This window comes from Protobothrops mucrosquamatus, unplaced genomic scaffold (assembly GCF_001527695.2).
Source record: "Protobothrops mucrosquamatus isolate PMUCROS unplaced genomic scaffold, P.Mucros_1.0 scaffold1841, whole genome shotgun sequence".
In the NCBI taxonomy this organism is placed as follows: domain Eukaryota; kingdom Metazoa; phylum Chordata; class Lepidosauria; order Squamata; family Viperidae; genus Protobothrops; species Protobothrops mucrosquamatus.
Window position 1 is genome coordinate 3,300 of NW_015387972.1, and position 12,184 is coordinate 15,483.

Here is a 12,184-nt window from a genome sequence, read left to right on the forward strand (position 1 = left end):
CTTTCTCTCTTTCCTCTCTTTCTCCTCTTTTCTTCTCTTTCTCTTTCCTCTCTTTCTTTCCTCTTTCTCTCTTTCCTTTCTTTCTCTCTTTCCTCTTTCTCTTTCCCTCTTTCCTCTCTTTCTCTTTCCTCTCTTTCTCTTCTCTTTCTCTCTTTCCTCTTTTTCTCTCTTTTCTCTTTTTCTTTTTTCCTCTTTCTCTTCCTCTCTTTCCTCTAACTTTCTCTCTCTCTTTCCCCTCTTTCTCTTTCCTCTTTCTCTTTCCACTTTTTCTCTTTCCCTCTCTCCTCTCTTTCTCTTCTCTTTGTCAAGCCCCACAGGGCTTGCCACTCACGGGTGAGGGTTGGGGGACCGCCAGCCGACTGCTGCCGCCGCCGCTGCCACCACAGCCACCCGGCCCGTTGCCGTTGCCGCCGCCGCAGCCGAGCAGCTTGTTCCCGCCGCCGCCGCCCAGCTCGTTCCCGGCGTCACCCCGGCCTGCGGAGCTCCAGGTATGGCCCTCCCCCCTCCCTTCCATTCCCTGCAGCGCTGCCTGGCATGCCCGGGACGGGAAACCCCAAGCCGCCGTAGCCAGGCGCGAGGGGGAACGCCAGAAGCCTCGCACAAGGGGGGGAGGCCTGGTGACGCTGCGCCCTGCCGGGCGCTCACCGACAGGGCTGGGGGGGCCGAGGCTGCCAGGGAGAAACAGCCACGTGCCGGCAATCAGCCGGAACTGCTGGAGCCGGCTGGGGAAAGCCGTGGCGAGGCGGAGAATGCCGCGGACACCAGGGGGAAAGCCGAACGGGCCACGCAACACCAGCAGACCAGCAGACGCCGCGGGAGAGCTCAGAAGGCCGAGCAAGGGCTGACACCAACCTGGAACTCTCTGGTCCAACGAGCCTTCAGGGAAGGAGGCTGGGTGACGCAGCACACAAGTGGCCGGATGGAGAACCGCCAAGGATTGATTGACTTCCGGGAGGGGCGGGTCCCAACTGCCGGGACACTTATAACCACAGGGCGGATGGTGGCTTGTGGCTGGGGGCGGGGTAACAGGGCGCAGGGCCAATGAGGAGCCCTGCGAGGGGGCAAGTCCCATGAGAGAGAGAGAGAGAGAGACAGAAGTGCAAGTGCAAGTGCCTCTGTCTCTGTCTCTGTCTCTGTCTCTCTCTCTCTCTCTCATGGGACTTGCCGGAGGGCCGTGGGAGGGCCGCATTTATATAGAGCAGGGAGGGCTGTTCGAGGGCCGGATTAAACTGGGCTGCGGGCTGCAAATGGCCCGCGGGCCGGACTTTGGACATGTCTGCTTTAGAACAAAGAAGTTAACTTTCCTCCAAAAGTTAACTTTCAGTTTTCAATCATTTGAGAAGAGTACTTAATCTTCTGAGTCACAGTTTTAATTTATTTATAAAAAGTCCAAGTTTCCTAGTTAGCTCCGTCTGTTGAAAGTACTCACAAATAAATTCAGAAAAAACATCAGAGGTGGAGACGGCGTCTGGCTTCGCTAATAGCAAAGACGTCCCGATCTGCGGAGGAACTCTGAGCTCCGGAGGAGTTCTCACCTTCGCCTCGCTGGAAGCACCCAGGGAGACTAGGGAACTCGACTCCTACTCCAGAGTAAGCTCTCCTTCTCTCCTTTGCCTGGAGAGAAGTTTCAAACCGCCAAACAGCTGATACGCGCTGTTTTGGCGATTTTTACACAGTCCCGGACGGGAGGCTGTCAAACAACCTCCTTCGGCAGCCGCCGAGCCAACCGGAAGTCAAGTAAATAAATTATTAAACACTAAATTGGACTTGTCCTGAGGTTATCAGAAAATATCTGCTGGAGATTTGCTTATCCAATCATCAAGATTTGATACAAAGAAATTCATGCTAACTTTTCCTTAATTTATATCATAAATTAAAGTACAGTATATATTTAACAATCATTATTGTTATCCAAGTGGAAGGGGTCCTTCCAGATCCTCTTCATAACCCAGACTGCCATGAAAGTAGCTGAAAAAAACACCTAGATACATTGGACACAGTAAAACCTGCAGTCTTCTACCTTAGCACAGAACCAGCCCCAACACCAAAGGTTCCACCTCTGAAGCTACAAAGAAACCCAGAGACTGACAAGTGGACATTAAAGACACTAACTGGACTAAATTCTCCCTCAAAAGGAAATTTTTTTACATGACTACAAAAATTAAAAATGGATATAATTTGTCTCCAAGAAACACATATTAAGAGACAACACTATAAATTGTTAGAACAACTGAAAATTGGTAAACTTCACGAGCCACCTGTCTGATGGGTTCATGGAGACAAACTAATTTCCAGACAAAAGGAATGTTTGGGAGTATTTAGCAAGGGAAGTGTTAAACACAACCAAATTTTGTTTAAAAGAGGGAAATCAGTCAAGGATATTCTATCCACCTGCCTCATAGGAGTAGCAACACCCCCCCAAGCCATTCAACAGTTTACAAAGCTTAGGACTTTCAAGGTGACACCTTGTTACTCCACTATTTTTGACTGGGGACCCAGTAATGACTCTAAGAATAGGACCATGTTTATATTATATACTGCCACTGTGACTAGGGCAGCCCTATGTTTCAGAATGAAAGGTTGCATACTCCCAAGAGCACTCAATTGTCAAAACCTAGATAATACTGCCCTCACTTGCAATCACACTGACTATCCCTTTCATGTACAGACATATTAAACTTCCCCTGGGCTGGTTTATACTTTGTGGGACAAAACGTAACAGTACCTCCCTGCAAATTCTACCTGGGACAGTTAACAATTTTTATGCCCTCCCTGCAGAGAGGATAGAAAAGGGACCTCCAACTTCTGATGCCAGATTGCGACCCGCCAATTTGCCTCACTCACACAAGCCGAGTATATAGCCCTGGCAGTTTCATTAGTGGGTGTGCCAGTACTTGCAGTACGAAACTCTAGAAACCTTAATAGCATAGCATACTGGCCAAAAGCCCAAATTTGACCTCCCAAGCCTTAGATGTTCTCAATAGGGAACTAAGGCAAGTTCAAGAACTAACACTAGAGAACCAGGCAGCTATTGACTATCTCCTATTGAGGCATAACCATCCTGCAAAGAGTTCCATGGTATGTGTTGCTTCAATTTAAGTGAGAACTCAGATCTCATAGAAACTGACATAAAGCATCTCCAAGAATTAACCAAAAACATTGGCTATGAAAAATCCCCTTTTGATCTATTAGAACTCTTCTCATGGCTCTCAAACTTACATTGGCTAAAGGCTCTCCTCTTAGTAGCCATTGCAATAGTCCTCATAGGAACCCTTCTCTGCTGCCTATCCAATGCCTACTGCCATGCCTAGCTAGCCTGTTGTCTCCCCTCCTGAACTTCTGATGGAAAAGTCAAACAAGTCTCATTAATGATGTGCTAAATTGACAAAAACCCAACTCTAGTCCCACTAAAATTTTGAGGAAAATTGTGCTAAATATATTGGCATATATTAAGCTGAAAACAGGGATTGTAGGAATCTATGACATGCACCCCTCCCCTCTTCTCCCTGAGGAAAAACCCAGCTGTAAGAAAAGCTTTACAAAATGCAAAAATCAAGCCGCTAATAGAAAAAAAACCCCTAGGTGGATTCCATAATCAGCCAGATGCTTGCGAAAGATACAATGTAACAAGATGCCGACCGCAAGCAGATACTAGCACTTGTACCGTGTAGCCCTGAAAATAAGACCTACCCCCAAAATAAGCCCTAGCTTGATTTTTGGGGGTGGGCCTAATATAAGCCCTCCCCCCCAAAAATAAGCCTTAGTTTTAGGGCGGGACACACACCTAAAAATCAAGCTAGGTTGTTGCCCCATACACCCCGCACCCACTTACCTTGCAGCCAGGCCTCTCCTCGCCGGCCCACTTCTTCTGCGGTGTCTTCTGCAGCCAGGCCTGCATTGTTTAGTCATAGGCCTTTCCGGAAGGCCACTACAGCTGAGAATCGAGCTATCGATTGAATCTGCTGCTACTTCGGCCACATCTGGGCAGGGCTGTCAATGAATATAAAAGACATCCCCAAAAAATAAGACCAGTGCCTCTTTTGAAGGCAAAAAAAAAAGACCTGGTCTTATTTTTGGGAAAACATGGTAGATAACAAGCTGCTTATTGAAAGTGGATGCCACCTATCTAGACTGCTCCATTCATAAAAAATAAGCGCTACCGGCTATAGTTCATTCATAGTCTAGTGCTTTTGAAACCTTATAGCAAAACCAAACAACCAAGAATAGAAGGGTGATAGGATTTAAAATTTCCATTCCCCCACCCAAATCCAAAGACAGCATATGATTTTTTAAGTCACAATAGGAATTACCCAACACCTGTAGAATAGCAAAAGAAACAAAGCCCAAACACATTGCACAGCCCTCTGGAACATCTCAACTTCAAAACTCCAGAACCCCATAAAAATCCATCTACTTACCCAACCATTTGGTCAGCTGCCCCAGAACCGAATTGCTGAATGTCACTTTGCTTCTGCAATAAACCTCTTTCCAAGCAGCTGGCTTTGACCTTGGTGAGAAAAAGGAAGAAACAAATGATTTTTGTTCCATTAATCTATGTCCTTTCATTCTTCTTTAATTAATTTTATTACATCTTGGATTTTAAATTTTTATTATATGTTTTAAAGACATAAAAGAAAAAAGGGAAAGCTTACAAGAATATTAAAAGTGGACAATACAAATAAAAAACCCGTATATAAAAAGATGGACAGAGAGCCAACAAATCTAAACTATAGTATGACTGACATATTCTAGTACATCATTAAAAGCTTATAATACTGTGTGATGTTTCATGTCTAATTTTTAATCAAAGCATGTCTCTTTAAACACAAATGAAATAATCCAAAAAAGAGAAGCTAAAGCTGATCTACATAAAAACAATTTATAATGGCAGCAATTCCACCTAACAAGGAAGAAAATCACTTAGTGGTTTGAACTATTAAGTAAAAATACTATCCAATTTGAATTGGGCAGGGTTTTGACACACATTGATTTCAACAGTGGCCTACTGAATAAGGTGTAAACTGCTTGGTTCATGGGAGCCAGACTGACCCACACTGACACCCAAAACAAATAAGCTGAACTTTGGGATATGAGAGGTTCCAGCTTTTCATTGTAGGGGTCACCAGCAGCTACTCCAGAGAATTTAAGTAAGCATGTTCATGTCTAATAGTTTCTCAGCATTTTAAATATGTAGCATGGATTTGCAACAATCTTTTCATAAATGTGACGACAATACTGTACATTATTAAAATGTGCCAAGGTGGGCAGGCTTGGCTTCAGTGAGGTGTGCTATGAAGAAATGTCCCTCGACTTCCAGTTTTTGGTTGCAGTGGCTGCAGGTACACGAAGAGGCTTCTCTCTTCGTTATCTGCCTTTCCTCTGCCGGTAGACCCTTAATTGGGTTGAAAAGTCACCCTGGAGGGGTGACTACTGATGAGGAGGACTCTCGTTGATTGCGGGGGGAGGAGGCAGGTCCCTCCGTGGTCTGAGGCAGCTCCTCAGGGCCGACAAAGAAAAGATTGGCCAGTAACATGGCCGATCATTTAGCTGCTCCAGCCAAAAGTCAAAAGAACATCTAAGCGTTAAGAAACCATCGTGGATGATCCCGGTGAGACTTTTCCCTCTCTCTTTTTGCCTAACTACTCTCCTGTTAAAAGCCTTTTGGCTTTAAGAATTTTTTTTTCTAAATCGGACCTGCGGGAGGCGTATTATAGAGTTGGGATTAAGGAAGGGGACGAATGGAAAACCACTTCCAACTGCCCCCTCGAATGTTTTCAATTTAAAGTGCTTCCTTTTGGTCTCAAGGGGCCCCAGCCGTGTTTATGCAGCTGATTAACAAGGTGCTCCATGAGCACCTGTATAAGGGAATTTTGGTGTACCTGGACAATACATTAATTTACACCGAAATGAAGGCGGAACACATGAAGTTGGTCAGAATGGTCCTAAATAAAATCTGAGCAGCTAAGCTCTACGCAAAATTGTCAAAGTGTGAATTCTACAAAGAGAAAATTGACTACCTAGGCTACAGGATTTTGCACGACGGAGTGGAGATGGACCTGTAGAAAATCAATTTAATGCTTTCTCCCTCTTCTGTCCCTGGACATATCATATTTCTAATTTTCAAGCCAAATAAAGAAAGCAATGTTTTTTGGTGGTGGGGATTTTCAAGGCCCTCCCTCCTGTCATCAGTTGGAATGGATTTTGCTGTTTACCTTTCATCAAATTTATCAAGAATGGAATGGAATGGAATGGAATAGAATTGAGTAGAATAGAATAGAATAGAATAGAATAGAATAGAATAGAATAGAATAGAATAGAATAGAATAGAATAGAATAGAATAGAATAGAATCTGGAAGGGACCTTGGAGGTCTTCTTGTCCATCCCCCTGCTCAAGCAGGAGAATCTGTACCATCTCAGACAAGTAACTGTCCAATCTCTTCTTAAAAACCTCCAGTGATGGAGCACCCACAATTTCTGAAGGCAAGCTGTTCTACTGGTTAATTGTCTTCACTGTTAGGAACTTTCTCCTTGATTCCAGGTTGCTTCTCTCTTTGATCAGTTTCCAACCATTATTTCTTGTCCTGCCCTCCGGTGCTTTGGAGAATAATTTGACCCCCTCTTCTTTTCTTTAGCCTAGCCAAACCCAAATCCTGCAGTTGTTCTTCATATGTTTTAGTCTCCAGGCCTTTGATCATCTTAATTACTCTTCTCTGAACTTTTTGGTGACCAAAATTGGTTGCCATATTCCAGTTGTGGTCTCACTAGGGTTTTATAAAGCAGTACTAATACTTCATGTGATCTTGATTCTATGCCTCTGTTTATGCAACCCAGGATTGTATTAGCTTTTTTGGCTGATGCTGCACATTGCTGGCTCATAGGCAAGTGATCGTCCACTAGGACAGGGCTTTTCAACTGGTGGTACGCATACCACCTGTAGTACTTTGCCACATGGCAGGTAGTACGCGACCGTCCTAGAGAAGTATAGTGGGGGAGGAGAATGAGCCAAAGTGACCCAAGACCAAGGGAGAGGCAGCTGCAGCTGAAGTACTGTCTGGGCATGGCAGAAGCCCAGGAGCCGGCAGGTCTCCAGCTGATTGGCTCCAACTGATTGGTGCTTCTGGAAGCAGAGTGGAGCTGGAGGTGAACTGAAGAAAAAGGGGGGGAGGAGAGGAGGAGGGGCTATAAAAGGAGGTGGTTTGGGCGGGAAAGGAAAAAAAATACAACAGGGAAAGAGAAGGAGAGCTCAGCAGGCAGGGAGTAAACAGGGACAGGGAAGAAGCAGCAGCTGTTGCTGGAAGAAAAGGTCCCCTGGTTCGTTTTCTCCAGCCAGGAGAATGCAATCAGCACTGATGAAATGAAAAGCTGGCAGATGAGTATGTCGGAAAGGAGGTGGATATATTTAGTTCTGGATCAGCTGGCAGCTTGATTGGGTTTCCATAAGTATTTTTGTATAGTTTTTACAGCGTTTTGTAATTCAGAGGCTCGGTTTGTGTGCATTGGTTATTGGAATATTTTTGTCTGTATTTTAAGCTAGCAATGAGTCCAAAGTGTTGACTTCCATAGGTTTAATCCCTTTAAACAAATGTAATTAGTTTTACCCCCTTATTTTGAGTCTGTCTAAGGCTTTTAGAAAGTTTTCTTTGAAGATAAACAGGCTTAATTTAAGGTTGAAGCTTTTTGCAATTGCCAGAGCCTTTCAGTCTCGAGTTGCAACATTGTGACACGTGACACACCTGAGGCAGCTTAAAGGAAAAAAATCCAGAGTTTATGTGTTTATTTTGTGAGCCTTTCTTGCTTTGCACTTGATTATTGTGTCTTTAAGGGTAAAAGGAAGGGATTGGGGGGTGCATTCTTACTACACTGTGGAAAAAGCTCAGAAGGGAGAGAGGAAGAAGGGCCGACCAGTTACCTCAGGGGTCTACAAACTTAGCAACTTTAAGACCTGTGGACTTCAACTCCCAGAATTCCTCAACCAGCCATGATGGCTGATGTTATGTCCTGGGCTCTGATTGACAGAGCAGGTGCAGGAAGCTGCACTGAGACCCAGGCAGACCACATGGCCTGCCCGGGCCAGACAGGCTGTCTCCAGCTTACTGAGCATACGCGGGAGCGGAAAAATTTGTTGCATTCATTGCCTGACGCTGTCCCTTGCAAAAGGTATAAAAGGGGGCAGAGCCATTTTGTTGTTGTTCTGTTGAAGCTGAATAAAGAAGTACCTGTTTGTTACTCTGCCTCGTTCAATGCTTACCAACGCAAGAAACAGAACATTGGCGATTAAGGTGGGATCGTGCTGCAGAAGATTCAAAGGCTGACTTCACAATGCAAAGCCTGCAAGCGCTTAGAAGTTTGGCGTTCCAACTTCCTTCCATTCTGCCTGCCAGTACGAAGATGCTGGAGGAGAGCACAGCTAGGACTGCCCTGGAACCCCTTTGGAAGCCTGAGCAGCACGAGGCATTGAAAGAGGCTGCCAAGAATAATCATGGTGAAGATTGGGTGTTTGTCTGAGTTCGATGTCATGCATCCGGAACGCTGGAGCTCCTACGTTGCCAGGGTGGAAAATTACTTCAGAGTCAACCAAGTTCGTGAGGACGGCCTTAAGGCCGCAATGCTGGTGTGTTTGCGGTCAAGAGACTTTCGACATCGCTGAAAACATGGTTGCTCCAGCACCCTTGGAATCCATTGCTTATGTGGAGCTTAAAAAAATGCTAAAAGAACATTTCGAACCAAAGCTGTTGGTCATAGCGTGGCAACATGCTTTTGAACAGCAGGACCAGCACCCAGGAGAGTCTGCCGCAGACTTCATTGCTGCTCTGCATCAAGCTGCAAGGCATTGCGAGTTTAAAGACTTGGAAGAACGGCTACGAGACTGGCTAGTTTGCGGTCTGGGGAGCCGAGAGCTGCAGCAAAAGATTTTTGCCAAAGAAAACGTTTCCTTCCAAGACGCACTGAGGGAGATAACGGCTGAAGAAGCAGCAGGTGGAGCTGTTAAAGCCTTGCGGCTCTCAAAGAACCCTCAGTGTTCAGACTCTGTTCATCAAGAGGTCACTGAGAGGGTTGAAGAACCAGAATCAGACAACGAGGTCGATCGTTTGCAACAGCCAGCAGAAAGAAGGCCTCAAAGGCAAGCTGACAAAAGCCTTGACAAGGCAGTTCCCTTCTCTCGGTGTTTCAGGTGTGGAGGCCGCCACAAATGTACCAACTGTTGTTTTCATTTTGCTACTTGCTGGGCGTGTGGCCGGCAAGGCCACATAGCCGCCGTCTGTTTGGGTCGCAAGAAAGACCGTCCATTGGAAGAGTTGCCTCGGAAAGGTACCAGGGTCCCCAGTCAGAATAGGGTGGGTTTTTGCATGACCAGAAGGAGCGTATTGAGAACAAGCTTCAGCTTGAAGTCAAATTGCAGGGGGTCCCCTTAGAAATGGAGCTGGACACGGGTTCAGCTCTGTCAATCATTTCCCAGAAAACCCTCAAGCAGATCTGCTGTAGAAGCGGCCAAAGAGTTAAGCTCAGGCTGTCGAATCTTATTTTGACCGACTTCAAGAATTCCCGAGTCAGAGTGAAGGGAGAGGCCACACTCGGAGTGCAGTGTAGGAACTTTGAGGGGTTTTTGGATGTGGTCATGGTTGACAGTGACCACACGAGTCTAATTGGACTCAATTGGTTTGATGCGCTTGGAATTCAGGTGACTGGGTTACACAGTCTGCAAGCGGCAATCCTTGCAGTGGTGTGTAATGAATTTGCTGATGTGTTCAGCCCTGAGTTAGGGGCCTACAAAGGACCTCCAATTGCCTTAAGGTTAGACCCTTCCATTGCATTGATCAGGATTAAGCCTTGTCGGGTGCCTTTTGCGTGTAAACAAAAGATCAATGCTGAGCTGGACAGGCTGTTACAGCAAGGCATTTTGGAACCTATGGATAGTAGTCCATGGGAAACACCCATTGTCACGGCACTTAAGGCCAATGGAGAAGTCTGCATTTGTGCTGACTATAAATGCACACTAAATAAAGCGTTACAGCAGCACTCTTATCCGGTGCCTGTAGTGAGCCACATCTTGGCGTCTCTACAGGGAGGCCGCATTTTCACCAAGTTAGACTTGGCGCAGCAGCTGCCGGTGGACAATGCCACGGCAGAGGCCCAAACGATTGTGACCCACCGGGGTGCCTACAAGGTCCGAAGGCTACAGTTCGGGGTAAATGTAGCCCCTGGCATCTTCCAAAGCATGATGGAGCGAATGCTCCCTAACATTCCGGGAGTATGCCCATACTTCAATGATATCCTCATCACTGGGGAATCAGTCGAAAACCTGTCTGACAGGCTTCGGGCCATTTTGTGGCGTTTCCGCAAAGTGGGGCTAAAGCTCAAACAGGAGAAGTGCAAAACTGGAGTAACCTCCACAGAATTCCTGGGGTTTCGTATAGATGCCGAAGGCATCCATCCTGCTGAATCTAAGCTCAAGGCGATTCAGCAGGCCCCAAGTCCCAAATCGAAGAGTGAGCTTCAAGCCTTCCTTGGATTTCTAAATTTTTACCATTCATTTCTCACCCACAAGGCTACAGTGGCAGAGCCATTACACTGGCTCTTGGACAAACAGGCTCCATGGAAGTGGACAAAAGTCCATGAAAGGAGTTTTGCTGAGGTCAAAGCATTGTTGTCTTCAAATGCTATTTTGGCTCATTTCAATGAGCAGTTGCCAGTTAGCATAGCTTGCGATGCATCCCCTTACGGGATTGGGGCTGTCTTAAGTCACCTCAGGGCTGATGGGACACAAGTCCCTGTAGCCTATTATTCCAGGACTCTGTCTTCTGCTGAGCGAAATTACGCGCAGATAGATAGAGAAGCTTTGGCCATTGTGGCTGGCATTAAGAAGTTTCATGACTTTTTGTATGGCCGCCATTTCACGGTCTTCACAGACCACAAGCCACTTCTGGGGATGTTCACAATGAACAAAAAAATGCCCCAAATCATCTCTCCTAGAAGGTTGAGGTGATCAATATTCCTTTCTGCTTACGACTACTGCCTTGTTCACAAACCAGGCAAGGAAATGGGCCATGCTGACGGCCTTAGTAGGTTGCCTCTACAGTTATTAGAGTCGGCTCCTGCTCCGGCTAATCACATCCTGGCTATCCAGGATTTGCCTAAGTCTCCCCTCAGTGCAGGGGATGTAGCTGCAGAAACGGCTACCGACAACACGTTAACACGCTTGTTGAACTGGGTGCTGTCAGGATGGCCTGACACGTGTCCTGGCATTAACTTCCAGAGTTTCTGGAAAAGGAAGCATGAGTTATCCACCCTTAAGGGTTGTGTCCTTAAAGGTGGGGCAGCAGGGTAGTAATTCTGACCTCACTGAGGACTAGGGTCTTGGCTTCCTTGCATGAGGGACATCCGGGAATAGTCTGGATGAAGGCGCTTGCACGCAGCTACCTCTGGTGGCCTGGGCTCGATAAAGAGATCGAGACCCAGGTCCAAGGATGCCACATTTGCCAGCAGTCCCAGCCTGAAATGCCACATGCTCCTGTTCATAGAAGGAAGACCACACATGCTCCTTGGTCGAGGGTTCATATCGACTACGCTGGCCCCTTTCAGGGGCAGCTGTTCCTCATTGTGGTGGACAGTCACTCCAAATGGCTGGAGATCGTTCCAGTGTCCACTATGATGACTGCCAGGACCATCCAGGGGTTGAGGGGGATTTTTGCCTCTCACAGGCTCCCAGATGTCCTCATCTCAGACAACGGACCTCAATTCACCTCCTCGGAGTTCCAGTCCTTTCTGAGGGCGAATATGATTAGGCATGCTACTTCTGCACCTTTTCATCCGGCCTCAAATGGCCAAGCGGAACGCATGGTTTGCACTACAAAAGAAGCCTTGAAATGGCTCACCCATGGAAATTGGCATCACGGGTTGGCGGATTTCCTCCTCTGCCACCGCACTACACCATGCACATCTATGGGCAAGAGTCCAGCTGAGCTCTGATGGGGTCGCCATCAAGTTACCGTATATACTCGAGTATAAGTCGACCCGACTATAAGCCGAGGGACCTATTTTGCCACAAAGAATTGGGAAAAAATGGTGACTCGCATATAAGCCGAGGGGGCATTTTTCAGCACACACATTTTTCCGCCTGGGCTAATCGGCCTCTTTGCAACCCCACCCCTCTGGTAACCGCGCGATTGTAGCACTTTGCACAAA